Genomic DNA, 24,566 nt, shown 5'->3' with positions numbered 1-24,566 from the left:
CATTACACTGTCACAAAAAATAGAAAATTTTAATATTTTTGTTAATTTTGTTACAGGTTTTACTTTTTGCGACGGCATTATACTGTCGCAAAAAATAGAAATTTTATTATTTAAAATAGAAATTTTATTATTTTTTAATACTTTTTGAGACGGCATTACACTGTCGCAAAAAATAGAAATTTTCATATTTTTAATACTTTTTGCGACGGCACCCCACCATCGCAAAAGCAATGTTTTTGCCGTTGCAAAAAAAGACTATTATTGACGGTATTTTTTGCCGTCTCAAATAACATTTTTAGCGACGGTAAAATAATGTCGTCACAAAAAAGTCAAGAAATTTCAAACATTATTAGCGACTGCACAGTGCCGGCGCAAAAAGGCAAAAATGCCGTCACAAAACATTAGTGCCGTCGCAAAAACTCTTTTGCAACCCCTGTATTTGCGACCCCCTCTTGCCGTCGCAAAAAGTATTAGCGACGGCATTAGGAGTATTAGCGACGATATTTTACCGTCACAAAAAGTCAATTTTTTTGTAGTGTAGGAACAGTTCTAACCTTGAATTCAGTAGACTCCAGCGGCCTTCTTTCATTGAGTTTGTCATATCTTCTTCTTCTTCTTTTCTTTCTTTGATATGTGGACCTGCATTTGATAAGAACAAACAACATGAATAAAATGTCATTGGATTGCGCTCCAAGCTCTTTTATTTGCGTCTGCAATTGTTAATTAGTTAATTAGCCACCAATAAAATTTATATTAACAGAACTGATAAGAGAATCATGAAAACAATCTCAAGCTGCAGCCACTAGTAAAAAAAGTCATCAAAACAAAAAAATTAAAAAGTATAATGAAATATATCAAATAAAATTATTTTTCATTGATAATCATGCTGCAAAGTACATTCGTTTTCATACCATATCTCTTTTTTTTTCTTTTTTTTTTTCTTTTTTTTCACTACTGATCCAATAGAAACATCTTCATTTTGACCCCTTAATTCTTTGAAAGGGATGGTTTTATAGAGTTTAACAAACCCTCAAATCTCAATTTTCCCATCAGACACTTTTCTAACAGGGGCTACATTTGAGTGCAGCTATTCAATCCTAAAGTTAGTTCAAGTGTGTTTTGGATCCACCATACACACTATATGCTTGTTTCCATAAAATATTTCAAGTTTTCAACAGCCCATTATGTGTGTGCAAGCGAGAGAATGTGGGGTCCACACTCATTCTCTCTATGGGTGTGTGTTTAAAAGTATAAATGGATGTCTACTTTTTCTGATTCAAATATGGGCATCCAAACCTGGCTGCATTGCAGTGATTTTGAAATTATATAACTCCTATTTAGATAATATAACGAAGGCAAACAAGCAATGCAAAAGATTGGAACTACACTAGAAACTCAAGTGTAAGGAAATGACCTTACCAATTGAATCTCTTCTCAAAGCTATTAAATGAGCACAACTGCGAAAAAAACATTCAGTCATGGTTATTTCTACTGAAGTGAAGATTGGAGAAAATAGCTACATAAATTCAATACAGAGATTTTAATCAATATGACATTCTCTATCTTGAGAGGAATTTGTATCTGTAAACAAAGGAAAACAGATTCTATACATATCAGGCTAAAGAGTAATAAAAACTCTAAAGAAGCAGCTCTCATGTTTATACAATGTTTTGGATAATTACTTTCTCAACGACTAAATCTCAATACGACACATCATTCCAGCTTTTGTTTGAAAAGCAATTAAGATGGACAGAAGTCAAAGAAACAGTCCGCTCTTTCAGTGGAACGACCACAATAAGCCGAGAGAGAGAGAGAGAGAGAGAGAGAGAGAGAGAGAGAGAGACGCTAGAACAATGACCAAAGAAATCATACAGGAAAAAAAATAAGAATTGACTTTTCTTTTCTTTTTTTTTATCGGCAAAAAAAAGAACTTTATTGATGGAATAAACAAGTACAAGGTACAAGACAAATTACATTAATAAAGAAAAAGGAAGTGCAAAAGCATCACAATGAGCTAAATGATCCCAACTAGGTTGGCACCACAAAGCTCATCCTATCATTACTTTGGTCTTTTCTCTTTTCGTTGGTCTCTCACCAACTTGGGGGTGCTAGCAAAGAGAATTGACTATTTACACTACCTGTTTAGAGCCTTCCCAAGATCTGCACAAAGAGATCAAATATATGACCCCTTTGAGCATGTCACCCACAAAATCAAATTTTGCCTATGATAAATAAGACAAACTTACAAAAACAACAAGATTATTGCTACATGATAGTATGTAGCATATCAACTTCATCAGTCAATGTCCATTGTCAGTTCATATAGACACTTTTTCTAATATGCATAAACCATACACAAATTATATCTCTGTTTCCCACTAATGAGGGAAAGGTTCTCAAAAGTTCCTGAATATAAATTTATGTTCACTTTCAAATTGCATTTGATCTAATTTTCAAAGGGTAATCACCAATGTGAAATTATTTGAGCACAACCACCATATAAAAAACCCACAATTAGTACATGACAACATTAATGTGATAAATAGGTTATACAAAAGCAACAAGCTGAGCTTCAGACTGTTAGCTTTTGATAAAACTCTTTCTATAATGAACTATTATTTTGTATTGAATTTTTCTTACTTATGTAGACACCCCATTTTTGACCGTCCTCAAGACTTGGACGTCACCGCTTGAGCACTCGGTGATTATCCATGTTTGTGTTCGTCTTGAGTTCCCGGAGGTCTCAGCAGCGCGCCTTGCCTCAGGATCTCCTGACTCGACTGGTCGGTGTTTGGTTTTGCACCAAACACTTGTGTTTTGCCTTGGAAGGGCAGGGGATGCCTTTTAAGGTCTCCCACACTCCACCGGCCATGGCTTGAGGCCACCGGCTGTGTTTTGTGCCCATCGGCCATATATTTGGCCGACCAGCACTACAGATGGCCAGCCGGCCATCTATTTTTGCCAAGTTGCACTTTTTGCCAGCTGACTACTGTGCATCTGCTTTTGTAGATATTTTTTATGCCACTGGCATGCATTTTACCTTGTAAGCTTTACGAGATTGACTCCTCTATAAGAGGAGGTCTTCTCTCCCTCTTTCAGAGGTTAGACAAGTTAGACAACATTTTCAGAGGGTTTTGAGTTTTAGGGTTAGGGCTTATACATCCTCTATCTCTGTATCTCTCTCTCTCTTGTATCTTGTGTGTGTTTTACCTTAGTTTTGCACACGAACACCCACCAACACACCTTCCCTTGGAGCTGAGGCCCTTGAGGCTTGTTTTTGGAGTTTTGGAGCTGGTTTGAGTTTGAAGAATCAGCTGGTCCACCATTTGTGAAGAGGGTCTACAAGGGTAAGAAACTACCCCCTTTATTCCCCATTTTTGCATAGCTCATTTACCTGCCTTACACCTGTTTTCGAGCTTAGTGTATAACATATAAAAGTTATGTTTTTACTTGCTTTAAATAGTTGTTTAAGGTTGCTTCAAGCTTTGAGGTGGTTTGGCCCCTCTTAAGACTTGTTTAGCCTCCATTTTGTGCCATTTTGTGTGAGCTCTGAGACCATTGTGTTTGGGCCTCCTCACCACTGAAATCTTGAGGGATTTCAGTGGTGAGGATGGTGCCTTAAGGTCCCAAGAAGGAGAGGGCTACCCCCTCTCCTTGTTGTCCTTAAAAAGGGCCCTTTTTTTTGCCTCTTGAGGGAGCACCATGTTTAAGTGTATGCTAACCATGCTTTGGCTGTTTTTCATGCTTATTATGTCATAATATAGCATTGTTGTATGTTGGTTTTGGCACACCTTGCATGCTTTGCATACATGCCTTGTAATGCCTTGTTTTAGCCTTAACATGTCTTATGCTTTGAGCCCTCATTCAAGCATGTTTAGGCCTAGCTTTGTGAAGCTTTTATACTTGTTTTGGCATGTCAGAGGTCTGGCCTTGGTTGTTTTTGTCGACTATGGCATGCATTGCATAGCCACCTTGTATTTTGGCTTGTTAGCCTTAGGTGTATGAGTGTGTAGCATGCTTTACTTGCATCATTTTCAGTGGTTTGGAACCACTTGCCATGCTATTTCAGTCCACTTAGCATGCTTGTATGCTTGCATTTCATGGCATCTTTGATGCTTTAGAAGCTTGTGTTGTATGCTCCATATTTAACCTCTTTGGTGTGCTTGCATGTTTAAGCCTCTTAGATGCCATCTAAGTAGTCTTTTGGCTTTGTCTTAGCATGCTAGAACTTTGTTTTTAGTCATCTAATTCATGCCATGTGTGGTTGCATTGAGGGTAGTTCAATACCCCATTTGGTGAGCCTTGTATTTTGGCTTTGGTTGCATGTCTAGCTTATCTTGTTTGCTTGGCTTGACACCTTTATAAACATGATTTTCAGAGCTTTCTATGCATGCCATATATCCATGGTACCCCTTTTTAAGTGTGCTTAAAAGATGCTTCCTATATGTCTAAGTGTTGGTCCAACTTACATGCATGCTTGTATGTGTGTTTGGTCCCATTTCCTTAGCTTTTGGCCACTGTTTTAGGTTGGTTTAGAGCTGCCTAACTTAGTTTAAGTCCACCCCTTTGCATGTTGTTGCATGCTCACCTTGTATGTTGTTGCATATTTGTGTGTCGTTGCATGAATGAATGAAGTCACAAGCTTTTTGTTTGTATGCTTGGGCATTCATATTGCATGTTTGTTGGTTTGTATTACTTCATGCCTTGCACATTTGTCATCAACATGATTGTTGTATGCCTTATATGCTTACTTGTATGCCCATGTTGCACACTTAGGCTCGCATGATTAGGATTGCATTGCATAAGCGTGCATGCTTGACCTCTTGAAGTGAGTATGATAAAGGTTGGGCTTCCTAGTGTGTCTATTTGGCTTGCATTTCATTTGAAATTGAAATTGCATGCTTGGTTTCTTGGGCCATCACGCATTGAAATGCGCGATTGGTGGTCCGAGAATCAAGAACCATGTCCCTTTGAGTCATAAACATGATAAGGGATGTGGTGGTGCACACATTTGCTTAAAATACCTTGCCATGCCAAGTATTGCCCTCTGCTGCTGTCAAACCAGTTTCTGCAGGAAGTTTTGGCCGACCGGCCACATACAGTGCCGACCGGCCATCCATTGGTGGCCGATAGCTTCATCAGTGGCCGATGAGTATTTCTTGTGGCCGATGATCATTCCCCTTAGCCGGTGGTGTTCCACAGCATCCATAGAAGCAACCCTGAGACTGGTGCAGTCTTCAGAGGAAAAGAGCAGGGAAAACAGAGGCATCTTGTGCATGGCAGTGGACTTCCAAGCGGAGATCGAGCGCGCGTCGCATCGGACCCTCTTCCCAAGGCTGTTTATTTCATAAATTAGATTAATTAATTTGCTTAATTAATTTAGTTGTCTGTAATATTTAATTAGCTCGTAAGTTAGTTAAATTGTATTATTATTTTGGTCCCTCCGAGCGAGGGCGAATTTGTAATAAGTGTGCGTGCGTGTGTGCATGTCTTCCAAACTCCCCACTTCTTTCTCCCTTTTACTTATCTGCTTTGATGGTTAGTATTAGGACATGTTTACTTTAGCATACCTTATGCTATGCATGCGTGTATCATACATTTATCTTGCATGCACCGGGCTCGGCGCATCATGCTAACTGCATTGTATTTCAATTCTAAATTGAATACGTGTTATCTGTTGCATTTCACATGCCATGTTTAGAAAAGCCGAGCCTACTTCTAGTTGCATCTTGCATGTGTTGCATTAGCCATCTGAACATGAACTAGGATCATGCATATGATTACTAACTAGTTTCTGTTTTGGCTTGGAGTACTCTGTAAGTCCTTTTGCTTTAGCATCCTTGCATGTGTGTGAGTGTTGCCATGACAACATGATTACCATGAGGCTAGTTGCTTATGTGATATAACTGCTTGAATGCCTGTGGATGGAGGTTGAATTACCTAAATTGGAATAATGCATTAAAGCTGTGGGCTTTAAGCCCACTAGATAATGGCAAAACCATTTTTTCTAAAGCCCACTTGAGGGTGGAAAAACCTGCATTTTAGCCTACTTGCAAGTAGCAAACCATTTTCAAAACAAACATGCAATGTTTTGTTCAAATCTAGGCGATTTGGTCTATACTTGTTTGTTGTACGCATAACATAGTAATTCTGGGCTAATAACCGGAATAAGAACATATAATGTTTTCAAAACAAAATATCACGGTTAGTAGAGGCCGATCTTCGGATCAGGCGAAAGGGGGTGCTCATAGCTGACCTTCCCCAATCGTACCCAAGTTCCCGAGCCGAGGCAACTTTGGTGATGACGGACACGTGGCCTTTGGCGCCGAGTCAGGGTTTCCTAAATTCCCCCATTAAAAAATATTTAGGTGGCGACTCTGTATTTGGCAAAGCAGTCCATGTTTGGCACTTCTTTCTAAAAAATCTGTTTTCAAAACAATTTTCCGAATTTGGACTCTTTGGTTCAGATTAAGAACCGTGACAATTTGAGTCCGAACTATAGTAGACCCACAAAACGAACAGAACGGGGGTTCACCCTCCCGGGGCAATCGGGGATGTCTACAACTTATTATTCATATCTTTTGCCCATAGGCTTACATCCTTTTATATAGAGAAGGTTATATATAAGTTCAATAAATAAGATCCATAAACCTAAACAACCTTGCAATTAACTAGGTACATGAATATAATCTAGACAATGTACTTAAAAAAATATAAAATACATGAATATAAAAATACATGAATACAAAGAATGTATGAACTCAATATTTCCAATGCATGCAATGTTTCCAATGTATCTAATGTAAATATGGCATTAATTTTAACACTTCCCCTTAATGCCATATTGTGTGACACCAAACATTTCTCTAAAAAATTCAAACTTGTCCCTTGGTAGAGCTTTGGTGAAGATGTCTGCAACTTGATCTTCAGTCTTGCAATAGTTGATTTGAATCTCATCATCTTCCACAGCTTCTCTAATGAAATGATGTTTGATAGCAATGTGTTTGGTACGAGAATGGTAGACGGGATTCTTTGCCGTAGCAATAGCAGACTTGTTATCACACATGATTGGAGTAGCTTCACCTTGCTTCTCACCAAAATCATCCAAAATTCTTCTTAGCCAAATTGCTTGTGTAGTTACCAATGATGCTGAAATATATTCGGCTTTAGCAGATGATTGTGCCACAGTTTGTTGTTTCTTGGATGACTATGAAAGTACGCCCGATCCAAGAGAAAATGCATACCCATAAGTGCTTCTCATATCATCAACACATCCGACCCAATCACTATCACAAAATCCAAGTAACTTTGCATCAACAAATTTCTCATAAAAAATTCCATAATCAAGTGTACCTTGAATGTATCTCAACACTCTTTTTGCAACCGCAAAATGAATTGCCTCACCCCAAAAAGTTTTAGGTAGCCCCTTCTCATGTAGTATAGACTTGGACATCTCCTCTATGGTTCGATTCTTCCTTTCCGCCACACCATTGTGTTGTGGAGTGTACCCAACAGTCGATTGCCTTTCCATTCCAATATCTTCACAAAATTTCATAAACTCATTTGAGTTGTATTCTCCGCCTCTATCACTTCTCAATACTTTCATCAAACAACCAATTTGTCTTTCAACAAGATTTTGAAATTTCTTGACGATAGAGAAAACTTCACTCTTTTGTCTCATGAAATACACCCAAGTCATTCTAGTAAAATCATCGACAAAGATAATGAAGTACTTGTTACCTCCATGAGTTGGCGTATCCATGGGTCCGCACACATCGGTATGGACAAGCTCCAATGTTGCTTTAGCTCTCCATGCTTTCTCCTTTGGAAATGACTCCCGGTGATGCTTTCCAAGTGCACAACATTCACAAATATGTTGCACTTCATGAATGGTTGGCAACCCCAAAACCATATTCTTTTGTTGTAGATGTTTCAAGCTTTGAAAATTCAAGTGCCCAAATCTTCTATGCCAAAGCCATGAATTATCAATCACATCCATCTTCAAAGCCGCATTTTTGCTATACCAGAAAATGAGAGGAAAACTTCTATTCTTCTCCATCTTGATTTTTGCTACAACTTGGCTTTGCCCCTCTTTGTCAAAAATTTTGCAAAAATCGTCTTCAAAGTGAACAAGATATCCATGCTCAATAAGTTGTCCAACACTTAGCAAATTTTGCTCCAAGTCTGGAACTAGGAGAACATCGGAAATGAATCTTGTACACATCTTGGTTTCTATAGCAATAGTACCTTTTCCTTTTGTTTGGACTAAGGCACCATTCCCCATTTTTACTTCAGAACTGAAGGAAGCATCCATTTTCACAAAAATGCTCTCATCTCCTGTCATGTGATTGCTACATCTGTTATCTAGAAACCATATATCCTTGTTTTGATCTGATGCCTTGTGACAAGCATAGAACATGTGCCCTTCATTTTCTTGCTCCTCGAAAAAATTAGCTTGTTGAGTGCTCTTGACTTGACAATCCTTCTTGACATACCCAAATTTGTTGCAATTGTAACATTTTGGCTTTCCTCGAAACCAACAATCTTTATCAACATGATTGCTTCGGTTGCAAATTCCGCACTTTTGTTGAGTGGACTCTTCATTTTCCTTTCTTTGAAAATTAGACCTTCCTCTTCCTCTTTCATTTCTTGCTCTTTCGGTTGCATTTCTTCCTCTTTCTCTTCCTTGGGAATTAGAGGTACTAACATTAAGCTTGGATTGAAAGGCACTTTCAATTGACTTTTCAGATTGCCTACTTAACCTTTACTCAAATGTTTTAATTGAACCCATCAAATCTTCAATACTCAAATCAGTAAGATCTTTAGTTTCTTCAATGACAGCAACAATAGGATTGTATTTCTCCGACAAACTTATCAAAAATATTTCAACAACTCTTTGATTAGTAATATTATCCCCATAAATTTTCATTTGGTTTACAAGTTCCATAACCCTAGAAAAATAATCCTTCAACAATTCCATATCTTTCATCTTTAAATTTTCAAAATCTCTTTTCAATGATTGAAGTTTGATGGTTCTTACCTTCAAGTTGCCTCTATACTCTTTTTGAAGAATATCCTATGCCTCCTTCACTTTTGTTGCATTGATAATTCTTGGAAAGATTGCTTCTGAAACTCCTTGTTGAATAAAAGAGAGAGCCTTTGAATCCTTCTTCCTTTGCTCTTTTAATTGGTTCTTTTGGGGATTTGTCAAAGCTCATTCATCTTCAGGTTCCTCGAACCCATTTTCAACAAGATCCCAAAGATCCGTATAGACAAAAATAGTTCTCAGTCTCGCATACCAAAAATCAAATTTTCACCATTAAATATAGGAATAGATACATTTTGGTTGTTGGGATTCACCATGGACATCGGTTTGTTCTTGTTCGGGGCTTGTTTTCCCGTATCTGATCTCTACGCCCAGCTTGTTCTTGACCCAACCAAAGCTCTGATACCACTTCTGTTAGCTTTTGATAAAACTCTTTCTATAATGAACTATTATTTTGTATTGAATTTTTCTTACTTATTATTCATATCTTTTGCCCATAGGCTTACATCCTTTTATATAGAGAATGTTATACATAAGTTCAATGAATAAGATCCATGAACCTAAACAACCTTGCAATTAACTAGGTACATGAATATAATCTAGACAATGTACTTAATAAATATAAAATACATGAATATAAAGAATGTATGAACTCAATGTATCCAATGCATGCAATGTATCCAATGTATCTAATGTAAATATGGCATTAATTTTAACACAGACAACCTATCATCTAAACTGCACTTGATATCAAACTGGAAAATTGAAATCTGCCTTGGTGAAAGTTCAATGCTTTCTCCTCTTCTTGCTTTTTCATACATCTTCTCACCCCCAACCTATCACAAGGTGTAGAAACATATAAGCAATCATACAACCACACAATTCCATTTCAATGCCATATCATTGTCACACATAATTCTAAGGAACGTGAAGGAAAATATGAATTATATATCTTACAAGCAATAATTACAACCTAAAAATTTGTGAGAAATTTCCTATTACATTTATGTGCAATTTCTATTTCATAGACCCTATGAATAAATTGTCACGACCCAACCCTAGGGGCTTAGGGTTGAAATCGCAACTTACTAACTTATTCTATTCATAGCAAATTAAACTGCGCAAGCGGAAATAGAAAAAATTAAACAAGAAATTACTTCGTTTTACTATTTTAATAAGAGAAAATACATCTATAGGGATTTTATTATTTTATTATTCAGTGACCAACCCCGAGTAGAAGCAAAGGGAGCAAAAATATTATAAAAAAAGAAAAAGAAAAGAAAAGAAAGACAAAATAGTGGTTCAACATCAATCCACGTGCGGGTTCCATTTCGTGAAGTTATGGTTTTCCCTACATATCGTCACCTGAAAGGGTAACAACTATAAACACACAGCAGAGTGAGAAATATTATGCCAAGAGTATAGGGAATACAAAATAACTATGGATAGTTAGTTAAGCCAAAACATTTACATAACTCAATTTGGTAAATAAACCATTTAAGTGGCAAAAACTGAAATACAGAAATTATGTAAATAAATAACCATAATCACGGTACAGAACCGAACAGAATAGAGGTTACAGAAGTGACAATCAGAACAGAGGTGACAGTCAGAACAGAATATAAGCATGTTTTCTAGTATTCATATTGAGTTATAAAACATAGTTGCAAAATAATTTATTTATTAAAGTGAGAGATCTTGAGTTATGCTTAACGATTATTCATTTTTTTTTTTATGGCATCTATGATAAGATTGAATTAAAAATCCAAATTATGTGTTTCTCAATAAATTTTAACAAATCACTTGTTGAATCTTCGTCCATCATCTTCTCTTATTGCAAATTAATACTTATAGTTGATATTAGATATGAGAAACTTTTTTTTTTTTTTTTGGTTAATTGTCCAAAGCGTTTAATTTCATATTTGGATACTCATGTTCTATAGATATATTGAAGTGGCCACTTAAAACCTTAGAAGGAATGACCACTTAAAGTTTTAAGAAAAAAATCAGAGGAGCGAGTCTATACAATTTAAAGATGATCATTAACTAATACAACTATAATAATAGATTTTTGAAATTATAAGGGGGCGATCGACCCTCTTGCCCTTTCTAGTCTCTAGATCCATCCTTGGTGATGATTATTGATTAGTTTATTTCCATGACACTAAAATATTAGAGATGAGGCCAACAACAGGGATTAAAATATTAGAGATGCTACAGCATTTGATCTATGTGTTGTAACTTGTAATTATTATTCTTCGCAATGCTCATCTCGTGTAATTCTTCACAAAAGAATCATATAAATTTAAATTGTTTGTTTTAAATATATATTATGGTTTGAAATTCTCAATTAAGAGATAAAAAATTGCAAAATATCCCTTAATTGAAAATGAAGGTCAACTGCAAAAATTAGGTACCTATTTTAAAATGGGTAAGTTACACTAACACCCTTGAGATTTGATCCAATTACATCCTATCCCCTGACGTTCTGGAAATTACATTTCTACTCCTGTGATTAATAATCTCATTTCACAAACCCCTTACTTATATAAAAGGCAACAACTTCTAATAGAAAAATAGAGGAAATTACATTTAAAAAAAAGTAAAGCATAGAGAGGGGGGAACAAAGGAAGTAAAGCAAAGCAAGAGAAGAGAGAGTATAAATTCAATGTTTCCATTCCGTCTAAATAATTATAACGATAGGGGGTTAGTATAATTTCCTAAACATCAAGGGTGATATGTATTAAATTCAAATCTAAGAGGGTATAAGTATAACTTACCCTTTTAAAATTGAGGATTATAACTATTAAATTGAGTACTCCAAAATAATATGAAAGAAATTTCTTTATTCTAAAATTGAGGTTGAACTTTTAAAAATAGGGTATCTAATTTTTATGTCTTCAATTTTTTAATCAAGTGTGCAAAAATGAAAAAATAAAATAAAATTTATTTATTCCAAGATTTATAAAAAACAAAAAAATAAAATAAAAGGCCACTATTATACAAAACAATGAAATTCATATATTTTAAAACCAAACAATAATTGCTGACTAAAACTGCCACCACCACCATCGCCATCGCCACCAGTCCCTACCAGCAGAACACAAGATTCTAAGCACCACCACCAATTTCCCTAATAAGCATCACCATCATTACAATAAAAGAAAAACATCCTTTGAAATAACTACAATTTATGCACAGTAATTAGAATTACTTGGTTTAAAGGCTATTTTATTAATATTATATTTGTCATATTCCATCAAAGCAGAAAAAAAAAAAAAAATGAAATTCTGGTGTTGATTGGAAAGGCACTTGCAATGCCAAGGTAACACTACCAACATCATCACACAGAAGAATTTTTTCTCTCTTCTTTAAAAAAAATATATAATTCTATCATATGTATAGATGATGTTGTGAATGACCAAACCATGATGGTTTGACTTCTAGGAATCTCAGTCATGTGCGTAGAAAGCACCTAGAGAAGCCATTCAACCATTGAGGGAAAATAAAATATATATGCTTTTCCATTTTCCAAGAAGTTCATCATCCACTCTGCCAATCCACGATATTGTTTGCTGTGTTTATTTCCACAACCAAATATGAGCACGACTTTTTGATTTTTTTTCTCCGATTTTGAAAAAAAAAAAGGAAAAAAGCAGAAGGTGTTGGTACTACTTTGCTTTTGATGGGGGTGCTTGTCTCTTGCTCCATTCTTCTTCTTTCTTTCTTTTTTCTTTTTTTTTTTTTTTCTTTTTGAACAGAGGACAATACAAAAACAATACAGCAGAACAAACCAAACAGAAGCAAGACATGCCACAAGCCCAGGAGGTGGGTTCGTAACCCAATCAAGAGGGAGGTTGTTCTGAAGATGGTGATGAGCCACCCAATGTGCCACTTTGTTGGCTGTCCGTGGTCACCACAAAAGGAGAAATCACCTAATTGTGCCATCAGTTTTATATCAGCAACCACAGCTGCACATTCCCACAGAGGGACAAATTCTGAGACACTGAGTTGAATTAAGGATTTGTTGTCGCCGGCAATCTCAACTCCTGAGAGGTTTCGGGAGTAGGCAATCTAACAAGCTAAGCGCCTTGAAGCACAGAAACTATAGAAACCTTCTGAGTTAATTCATCAAGAATTTTCCCCTGTGAATCACATAAAACAGCTGCAATGGAAGCTTGATTAGATCCCTTGAGAGGAGCCACATCACAGTTAATCTTAAATCTCCCACTAGGAGGGTGATTCCACTCAGAACTTAGGGAGCTATGGTTTAATGACTGGTGCTGCATGAGGTTAGAGCCCGCTGTAACCTGCAAAAACTCATCCCTAGCCCATTGAGCTCGCTGAATGGTGTATAAAGGATCTGCTAGTAAGGAATTAAACACAAGAATTGCGCTCCTTCCAAACAAACCAGCCAATCCAAGCAACTGAGCTAAAAAAATTGTTACAAACCTCCTTGTTGAAAGACTCTTACTACACATACCCAATGAAGAACCGATGAGATAGAATTCCAGTCCACTTTGTAATTCAGGTCACACCCAAACCAAACAGCCCTGACCCATCCACAGCCAAACAGCAAATGCTTCGTAGATTCCACTGCCTTCAGGCAAATAGGACACATATTAGATGGGCTGCATTTCCTTTGAAATAAATTCTCATTTGTTGCCAAAGCGTTCTTGCACACTCGCCACCAAAAATGGAGAATCTTATCAGGAACCTTGAGAGACCATACAAAGTTCCAAAAATCCCTTGGAAGCTGAAAAGAGGTAGAGGGAAGCTGTGCTTTTGGATTATCCTCCATCTTACCCACAATGTGATAACCCGATTTGACTGTGTAATCTCCCTTTCTCTCATAATGCCAAATCTGTGTATCCTCTTGGTGAGCCAAAGAGATGAGAATTGAACAGGTTGCTTTAACTTCATTAACCGAGACAAGACCCCTCAAATCTTCAACTTTCCCACGCCTATGAGCAGCATTAATCGTGTCCACCACCGTATTAACAAGGCAGATGGTTGGTTTTGGGGAGGAAATTTTAAAACCTGGGAGAGAAGGAATCCATATATCATTCCAAAATTTGATGGAAGCTCCATTATACACTTGCCAACAGACACCGTTGCGCAGGATTTTCCTACTTTGAGTCAAACTTTCCCAAGCCCATGAGGCACACTGACCTCGAGAGGCTTCCATGAAATTTGAATGAGGAAAGTAGATCCCCTTAAGCATTCTAGCACAAAAAGAATTAGGATACTTTACCAGTCACCACCCTTGCTTGGCTACCAAGGCTAGATTGAAATCATGCAAATTCCTAAAGCCCAACCCCCCTTCAAACTTTGCTAGAGCCAACTGAGCCCAATTCACCCAATGAATGCCCTTACTCTCCGGGTCTCCACTCCACCAGAATTTGCTTATGAGAGAATTTAGCTTTGCACAAAATTTCTTGGGGAAGATAAAACACATCATGGCGTAAGCTGGAATAGCTTGCACCATTGATTTAATTAAAGTTGCACGCCCCGCATGAGATAACAGTTTGAGTTTCCAACCCTGCAATTTGGCTGGTACTCGCTCAATAATGAAACGACAAGCCTTCTCATTTGACCTCCCCCAAAAACTTGGAAGGCCTAGATACTTTGTATCAACCAGAGTTTCTCGAAGCCTTGAGAGATTTCTAATGCTACTTCAAAGAGGGAAAGGGACATTTAACGAGAATTGAACACTAGACTTCTCAAAGTTTACCAATTGACCGTTGCCTCACAATAGGAACCCAAGATATCCAAGATCTTCAAACATTCAGACTGATTTTCTTTGAGGAATAATAAAACGTCATCCGCAAAGAGCAATTGAGAAAGAGTAGGACAGTGTCTATTGATTTTGAAACCCGAAATGTGTCCCATGTGAGGATTGTGAGTGATCAACTTGGATAGAACATCCGCAACTAGAATAAAGAGATATGAAGAGAGAGGGTCTCCTTGCCGTAACCCTCTAGATGGAGTGAAGGCAGCCCTCTTTTCACCATTGAAAAAAACAGAAAAGTTGACCGTAGTGACACACTCAGAAACCCACTGAATCCACTTCGGATCAAAACCCATTCTTTGCATAAGCTCCAATAAAAAATCCCATTCAACCCGATCGTAAGCTTTGTTGAAATCAAGTTTAATGGCCATAAACCCATCACTCCCCTTTCTCTTATGCTTTAAAAAGTGAAAAGCCTCATGTGCTACAATAGAGTTGTCTTGAATCATTCTTCCCAACACAAAAGCCAATTAATTGGGAGAGATTAGAGGTTTCAAAATTCGTTTCAACCAGCTTGCAAGGACCTTAGTGATGATCTTCAAAGTGAAATTACACGAGCTAATAGGCCTGAACTGGGATAACTTCCCAAGGTGACTCACTTTTGGGATAAGCACCAAATTTGTGTGGTTTAGTTCTTTGAGTAGATAACCGCCTAGAAAGAAACTTCAAACTGCGGTACATCCTTGAGGCCCAACCTCAGCCAAGTACTTTTGATAGAAACACCCTAGAAAACCATCGGGACTTAACTGCACCCAATTGAAACACTGCAGACTCTACTTCCCGGTCGCTAATGGGTCTCATCAGCAGTTGATTCATTGGCTTAGAAATAACTGGAGTCACAATAAATAAAACATCCTCCACATTCCTTGGCCCAACACTTTGAAACATATTTAAGAAATAGCCCGAGAGATGATTATTGATGTCCTGTTCTGTTTAGAGCCAAACTCCCGCCTCATTCTGAAGTCTCAAAATCCGATTTCGTTGACGACATTGAATCATCAAGGCATGGAAGAAGTGGGAATTCCTGTCAACATAACTCAACCATCTAATCCATGACTGTTGATGGAAATACATCTCCTCGTGGGTTAAAGCATCCTCTAAATCCACCTTCAAGTGGCATTGCAAGAGTGCATTATCCTCCAAAAAGGGATGCGATTGAAGAGATCCTAGTTGGGATTTTAGATTCAAAACTTGGAGCTGATTATTTCCAAAAGCCTCTTTACTCCACACCTTGAGTCCCTCCTTGCAAGATTTCAACTTAGAGACTAGCTGAAACATTGGAGAGCCATAGTGTTGACAATCCCATTTTGACCGAATAACATCCTCACAAGCCGGATTTGTTGTCCACATATTTTCAAATTTGAAAATTCTAGGAACCTTCTTGAGCATAACACTACAATTGAGAAGAAGGGGACAATGATCAGAGCCAAACTGAACTTCATGAAAGACTTGGGCACAGGGATACAAGGATCTCCAACCCACCGTGGCTAAAGCTCAATCCAATCTTTCACAGATATTACCTGTACCCTCCTAATTATTGGACCATGTATAAGGTGGACCCTTAAACTCTAGATCCATAAGACCACAATCAGATAGAAGCTCTTGAAAGGATTGTAGTTGACTCACACGACAATCCACACTGCCTTGTTTCTCTAACATGGCCCCAATCTCATTGAGATCTCCAATGCATAACCAAGGATAATGAGATTTAGAGGCCATCTGTTAGGACCATTTGTTGTCAAATTCCATGAATCAAAACCAAGGTTGTAATTTTTTAAATTCGCATGTTGGGTCAAACTAGGATTACTTTGGAGTTCTTTAAGAAGTTGGTTTTCTTCCAAAACCAGGATTACTTTGGAGTTCTTTAAGAAGTTGGTTTTCTTCCAAAAACAGGATTACTTTGGGTCTCTATAAATAGTTGGTTTTCTCCCAAAACTAGGTAATTCATTAATTTTTCCTCCAGATTTTTTTTTTTGTGGTTCTTAAGGTTTATATCTGGGGATATTTTGTTAGTTTTCTTTGATGTTTTATTGAGTATTCGACTCATGGTTTAAAGAGAATACATCAAAGGTTTGTTTGTTATACACAAGAGAGAGAGAGTTGTTCTTCGGTGGACTCTGAAGAATTCGAGCCTGAAGCTTCGGTGGATTCTGGAGTGGCTCATCGTAAAGACAATTCTGTGGTGAAGATGGGGTTGGAAGAGGCACATAGAGATTGGTTCAATTAGGCGTTATGGATTCGCTAGATAATTGAGAGTATACCTGTGTAATTCCTTTAAATCTTCTTAGTGGATTGTTCTTGTGGCAGTTGTCCGTGGTTTTTTAATCACAGTTGGAGGTGTCCAATTGTGGTTTTTCCACGTAAAATCGTTGTGTCTCTTTGTCTTGATTGTTTGATTGGGATTGTTATATTCTGCTTAAAATTGACACATAATCACAAATCAACATCTAGGAGGTTTCTAGATTTTTCAATTGGTATCAGAGCGGGTCGTTCTATTTTTTTTTTTTTAAAAAAAATTCTTTTAGAACGCTCTATTTAAAAAAAAAAAAAAAATTCTTTTAGAACGAGATCTTGTTTGATTTGTGATAATGGATTCAATTCGTGAGGATGAAGAGCTTGAGCAAGTTTATGAAAAGTTGTATAAGGAATCTCTTAAGTTATTGAAATTAAATAACAAACTCACAACGAAACTCAAAGCATGTGAAAGTGAGAATGTCAAACTAAAGGAGGAGATTTCTGAGGCTAGGATTGATGCCATTAAGATATCTAATGATCGACAAGTCCTTTGTGCGAAACTCTTGACTTGTGAGACAGAGAAGGATGAGCTACAACAAATCTTTGCAACATATGAAGGAAAGATTGAAAGTCTCGAGATGTCTCAAGTTGCCTTGGAGGAGCTAATCATCAAGAAAGAGGAAGAACTCAAGTGTGCTATGGCTACCATTAGTCTTTGGAACAAAGGATCAAAGACTTTGGACAATATCATTGGTTCTCAACAAATTTGTTCAGACAAGAGTGGCATTGGCTTTGGAGATAAGAGAGAGCCAAAACAGAGTGCTTCCACATCTCACGATACAAGAACTCAAGGAAAGGGAGAACAAAAAATTCAACATGAGGAAAGACTTCTCAAACTCCCTAGAGTTGGTAAGGTAAAAGGAAAGAAGGTACACCCTGTTTTTATTTGTCATCATTGTGGTATGCATGGTCATATTCGCCCTTTTTGTTATAAGTTGCATGGGGAGAGTGTCTCATAGAGATGGAAGAAATTCTAACATCTCATGGGGTATGAGACACTTCATTGGTCATAAGAAGGTTAAGGGTCATAATAAACCTTGCTATTTTGATTTACTTGAGACCAAACATGAACAGAGGCTGTGTTTTCCTAGACCTAGGAATAAAAAGTTAGAAACCATGTCAAGACGGGTTCTCATTGAAAGCAAAGGGAGCCACAACGTCAAGACACTACCCAAGAACCGCAATGCTCACAACTTTGTTCATATTAAAGCGGTTTGGGTGAGAAAGGTTGACTTGTGTTAATTTGTTTATTTGTTTTAGTTTTGGGTTTCTGTGTGTTTTTTTAATGAAAAAAAAATGTGTTCTTGTTTGTTTTTTTTTTGTCTTGCTTTGGTTAAGAAAAAATAAATAAATCTAAAAAGATTTTCTTAGTATGATTTTGCAAGCTTAAAATTTTTGAGTAGTCCTTGGTGCATATTGGAATTGATGAGAATAATCATTACATGTTAATATGTGTGTGCTTTCTATGGTCATTACTCATTTTGGAGTGTGTGTTCTTTGATTAGTATGTCTCATTCTGTACACACTCTTGGATTAGCAAATATTGGAGTCTTCCGTCTTAGTGATTATTTTTTCTCTATGGACTTCTGTCATTGATCTTTTGTCTTTCTAGAGGAATTGACCTATACTAGCATATTATAGGTGATGTTGAGTCTCTTAACCACCTTCCATCTTTTTGCATCTCCATGGCTTTCCCCTCTATTCTTTGTAGTCCAGGCATGAGGAAAAGGCTACCTCAGAGTTACCAACCAAGCCATCCTTATTATATCCATGCTTCTCTGGTTCGGTTTCCATACTCTTAAGCGTGTCAGCCACCAATGAATGTGCAAAAGAAAGAAAAAATGTGCAAAAGAAAAAAGTGCAAAAGAAAGAAAAAAATGTGCAAAAGAATGAAAAGAAAAAGATGTGAAAAAAAAATAGAGGAAAAATAAAGGATTCATTGATTGAGGGGGAGCCTCCGCCTTAACTCACTAAATACCCTTTGATTCCTAGTGGTTTGACTTTCCTTAGTTGTGCTCAGATTCTCTTGTTAGAGGTCCAGCTTTCATATCACTACTAGGATTTGAATCTAGTGTTTGTCGAACTCCAAGAGTCACGCACACACTTTTATCATGGGATCTATGCTTGTCACATATTGCATCACTTTCTTTTATGAGAAATCTTCTACAGGCTGTGCACATTGTGTTTTCAAGTAATTGTGCTTCTTGGATAATCTTGTGTGTTTTAAGGTACAACTCTGAAATTCCTTACGTGCTCCACCATATTATTTTTTGTTGTTTTTCTTCTTGTCCATTGTTTTTCAGTAAGGGGGAGTTTGGTTTATCATTACAAGTGTTTTTAAGCATGACCACTTTGATTTGTTTGGTAAGGGAGATTGTCTATCGTTGTTTTGCATATTGCTATGTTTGCTTATTATTCCTTCTTGCATGCTCCTGATATTTACATCATCATATCATACTTGTGTGGTTTATGATCTTGCTTTTGTTGTTCATGTTTTCATGCTGTGTGGTTTATGATCTTATTTTTGTTGTTCATGTTTTCCGGCTACATGTTCTTAAAATCTCCAAGTTGCATCTATTCATGTTTTTCATCTCATACTTCAAGATAATCTTGTCATATGTTTATTGCTTTTTCATATACTCTTGTGGGACTAATAGTTGTTTTCGAGATTGTGGCACTAATAGTTGTTTTGTAGATTATGACCTTGAGAAATAAGTTTGTAAAGAGATTTGGTTATAAGTGCCGGTTCCTAGTTGGTGGTGTTGTTCTTGTTTTGATTAGAAAATTGTTTTAGTGTTTGTTAGGTTTTTATTCTTGGCAACCCCGTTTGACAAAACTCCTTTCAGATGTATTTATTTTCGCACTTTTTATTTCAGTGAGGCTATGAGTTTATTAGATGCGAATCCAAACCCGAATCGAACCATGCAGAGAAGTTTGTGATGTTAATGCTTTCAAGATTGCCACTTCGCTGATTATTACAGGGGTCGAGCTGCCCGGTCAGCTCGCGGCCGAAGCAAAATGCAAAATTGCATTCAAAATTGCATGTCCGTCGTTGCTCGCTCGAGCCAAGGAATTCTCGCTCGAGCTAGGGCTTGCTCGCTCGAGCCAAGGAATGCGCGCTCGAGCCAAGGATTGCGTCCATACAAAAACCTGAAAGAGTGTATTCCTCGCTCGAGCCAAGGATCCGTCGCTCGAGCCAAGGCACTAGTAGAAATCATGAAAAATACACTGCTCGCTCGAGCCAGAAAAGCTTCGCTCGAGCGAATCTCAGAATCCGGATTTCTCAAGAAGTTTGTTTTCTTCCAAATCTAGGATTACTTTTAGTTCTCTATAAATACTTGGTTTTCTCCCAAAACTAGGTTATTGATTGAAGTCCTCCAGATCTTCTTTTTGGTTCTTAAAGTTTATATCTGGGGATATTTTGTTTGTTTTCTTTGATGTTTTTATTGAGTCTTCAACTCATGATTTAAAGAGAGTACATCAAAGGTTTGTTTGATATATACAAAAGAGAGTGTTGTTCTTCAGTTGTGTATTCTGAAGAATTCGAGCCTGAAGCTTTGGTGGAATCCGGAGTGGCTCATCAGAAAGACAATTCCGTGGTGAAGATGGGGTTGGAAGAGGCACATAGAGGTTGGTTCAATTAGGCGTTGTGGATTCGCTAGGTAATTGAGAGTATACCTGTGTAATTCCTTTAAATCTTCTTAGTGGATTGTTCTTGTGGCTGTTGCCCGTGGTTTTTTTATCACAGTTGGAGGTGTCCAATTGTGATTTTTTCCACGTTAAATCGTTGTGTCTCTTTGTCTTGATTGTTTGATTGGGATTGTTATATTCTGCTTAAAATTGATACATAATCACAAATCAACATCTAGGGGATTTCTAGATTTTTCAGTGTTTTTGTTAGGAAAACTGTTTTAGCATGGTTTTGTCCGAGATTTGACAAAGGGGGAGATTGTTAGGATCATTTGTTGTCAAATTTCATGGATCAAAACCAAGGTTGTAATTTTTTAAATTCACATGTTGGGTCAAACTAGGATTACTTTGGAGTTCTTTAAGAAGTTGGTTTTCTTCCAAAACCAGGATTACTTTGGAGTTCTTTAAGAAGTTGGTTTTCTCCCAAAACTAGGTAATTCATTAATTTTTCCTCGAGATTTTTTTTTGTGGTTCTTAAGGTTTATATCTAGGGATATTTTGTTAGTTTTCTTTGATGTTTTATTGAGTATTCAACTCATGGTTTAAAGAGAGTACATCAAAGGTCTGTTTGTTATACACAAGAGAGAGAGAGTTGTTCTTCGGTGGACTCTGAAGAATTCGAGCCTGAAGCTTCGGTGGATTCTGGAGTGGCTCATCGTAAAGACAATTCTGTGGTGAATATGGGGTTGGAAGAGGCACATAGAGGTTGGTTCAATTAGGCGTTGTGGATTCGCTAGATAATTGAAAGTATACCTGTGTAATTCTTTTAAATCTTCTTAGTGGATTGTTCTTGTAGCAGTTGCCCGTGGTTTTTTAATCACAGTTGGAGGTGTCCAATTGTGGTTTTTTCACGTAAAATCGTTGTGTCTCTTTATCTTGATTGTTTGATTGTGATTGTTATATTCTGCTTAAAATTGACACATAATCACAAATCAACATTTAGGAGGTTTCTAGATTTTTCACCATCTTTTTAAAGAAAGACCAGAAAGCCTTACGAAGAACTCACTGAGGAGGGGCATAGACAAAAGAAGCAGCCCAACTAGTAGACTTATCTGGAGGAGTAATGATACCCCTAATCCAATTCTTAGATTTATACCTAATATCAATTTGCACATCATCTGTACACCAAAGCGCCAGGCCTCTTGATAGGCCAACTAGTTCTACATAACTCAAATTTGTAAAATGCAAACTCCTTTTGATTCTCTCCAATCTACCCGCTTAATTTTTTGTCTCCATGAAGAAGACCACCATAGGCCGATGGGTTGACACCAACCCTCGGAGGATCCGGACTGTCAAGGGTCGGCCCAGCCCCTGACAGTTCTAGTTGAGAATCAGCAAAGGGGCTGTGGCTGCTTGGGACCAGCCATCACAGCCCTATCAACATCAGCATATGATAACTCCATAGGAAATGTGCTTCGGACCTATGAACAACAATTATCAAGCGGATTCGTAGGGGGCAAACCTCAAAGGTTGATTCCAGCGGCGAAGATTGGCTCGCAACCACCTAGACTTCATAAAGATTTTGAAATTCATGTTGATTTTCCCTCTCCAGTTGCTTCTTCCCTCTCCCACAACGTAAAGGCCTAAATTTCACAAAAACATGACGTGGATGAAGGTTAATCAGAGCAAAAGTAGCTATAGTAGAACAAGCAGCATTGATAATTTCGCAGAAATATGACGTGGAGGAAGGTTAATCAGAGCAAAAGCAGCTCCAGCAGAACAGACAGCATTGATTGGGGCAAATGGCTTGTCCAGACACTTAGGTACCTTGCGTTTCGTGACAGGTCTGTCCTCCTCCTCCTCTTGAGCTTTATGTTTGATGAAGAGACCATGAAAAACTTGGGACATACACTCATCCATCACTATGGTTTTTAGATCCAAACGAACAGGGCTGGTAGATGGACTAAGCTCTTCAATATTCAGTGGGCTATTTGACTAATTTTCATAAGCCTTAGAATGAGAAAAGGCCTGGATGTAATCAGATGGTTCAGTTACAAAATAACGTGGCCCATTAGAAGGAGACACCCCTGCAAATTTTAGGCCAATTGAAACCTCCTGATGGGCCATCTCCTCTACCAATAGCCTATCAGATTGATCTCCTACACACCTAACCAGGCAGTTCCCCACTTCTGCATGCGACCTCACCAGGTGAAGGTTTTGGATTGTTGTGCTATACCTTGCAGACCTAGTTGTCCCTTCCCTCTCTGCTGAAACCTTCTTAGTACAAACACTAGGACGTGCATAAGCACTTGTTGTTGCCTCCACTGTCCCAGGTTCAGTACAAGCCCCATGCGTCTCAGTCGTACTTGCATCCCTAGAGTCCTCCATTTTTCCCAACAAACCCTACTTCAGTAGCCCGAAGTGGCGCAACAGAGGCCTCATACTTTTTTTCCAACTCATCCACCTTCTTCCGATAATACTCGACTAGGAAACCAGTTTTACGAGCTATCCCAATACGTAAATGTGGCCCATAACCTGACTTACTTTCTTCTTCTCTCGACATAAACTTACAAGAATTTCTATCATGGCCAAAACGCCCACAATCGAAACAAAAGTCAGATAACTTCTCGTATCTGAAAGAGATCCACGGGGCTACTTCACCCTCAACATATGTGCTTGTCCATTATAAAGAAGAAGGCCCTCATAGTGAGCTTCCACATGGATAAGACGACCAATCTTAGCCCCGATAATCTCCCCATTCCTCTTGGTTAGCTTTTCTAGAGGAAGACCATGAACTTGGTGTAAGATTATAGGATCTATATAGTAGAAATCAAAACAATATGAATATAAGTAACTACTAAAATATAAACTCAGATACATACCATTTGATTCCGTTATTGTCTTGAGTTTTGCTTCCTTGAAAGAATATGGCATTTACAATTGGAAAACCTTAGCACCAGCTCTTCCCCTCCTTCTCCTAATCTTTTTGTTGTCTTTTTAATGGGGCTAACAACCCTTTGATCTACATATATATAGATATATGTAAACCCTAATAAGGATAGGATAGGGGACTGGGCCTAAATAAAACAATTACTGGGCCCTCCCATTAAGGAACCCAAATAACTTAAAACAGGCCTTACACCTCCATATCGCATATCCACATATAAAATAATATATACACTAAGATGACCATGGCCCAAACTTTATGGATCACAATAATAATTTTGGGCTCATACCAGTCAATCTATCTGAATCACGTTCAACCCGTTTTTCACAAACCAAAAAAAATATAGTCAATGACAGTCTAATTAAGAATAAATTCTTACATTCTCCCACTTAGGCAACATTGACTACTACTTTAAGAAATATTTTATTTAAGAAAAATGACTCTCGGGTTAAACAACTTTAGTGGCCACATAAACATGATTCAGAATAAAAATATCTCAGTACAGAATTCCGTTCAATGAGAAATATTAATATCGAACTGTAGCGGTAATTATGCTATTGAACAATATAACACCTTCCACAATTACAAACACTAATATCTCACCAACATGGATTCCTATATGTGATAAAGTGTAGTGTGGAATTTCAGCATAATTGATCCAAAAATTATATAACATGCTAATTCCACATTCAGTCCTCTGTATGGTCTTGACAAGACCCTACAAGGAATTTTATTCCATTTTACACTTCCAAAAGAAGCCTTTATTCCTCTAAATCGAGGTCTTTCATGCTTTAAACCAAGCATCATACTTTATGGATCCATATATACTTCTGAACCAAAGTGTTAATCTTTATATC

General features: G+C 37.5%; 1 non-coding gene across 1 annotated transcript; it reads right to left on the bottom strand.

Moving 5' to 3' along the window:
* Positions 1-9,489: 9,489 nt before the first annotated feature.
* Positions 9,490-22,714, bottom strand: LOC114300792 (uncharacterized). The gene is made up of 3 exons (XR_014341793.1): positions 22,590-22,714; positions 22,285-22,405; positions 9,490-9,882 (listed from the first exon to the last, which is right to left on the bottom strand). It is a non-coding gene; the product is annotated as an uncharacterized LOC114300792 (transcript).
* Positions 22,715-24,566: the final 1,852 nt, after the last annotated feature.

The sequence above is a fragment of the Camellia sinensis genome, chromosome 10, assembly GCF_055761805.1.
Source record: "Camellia sinensis isolate YWXY chromosome 10, ASM5576180v1, whole genome shotgun sequence".
Lineage (NCBI taxonomy): Eukaryota > Viridiplantae > Streptophyta > Magnoliopsida > Ericales > Theaceae > Camellia > Camellia sinensis.
The sequence above is the reverse complement of the archived record's forward strand: the minus strand, read 5'-3'. Positions and strand labels throughout refer to the sequence as shown.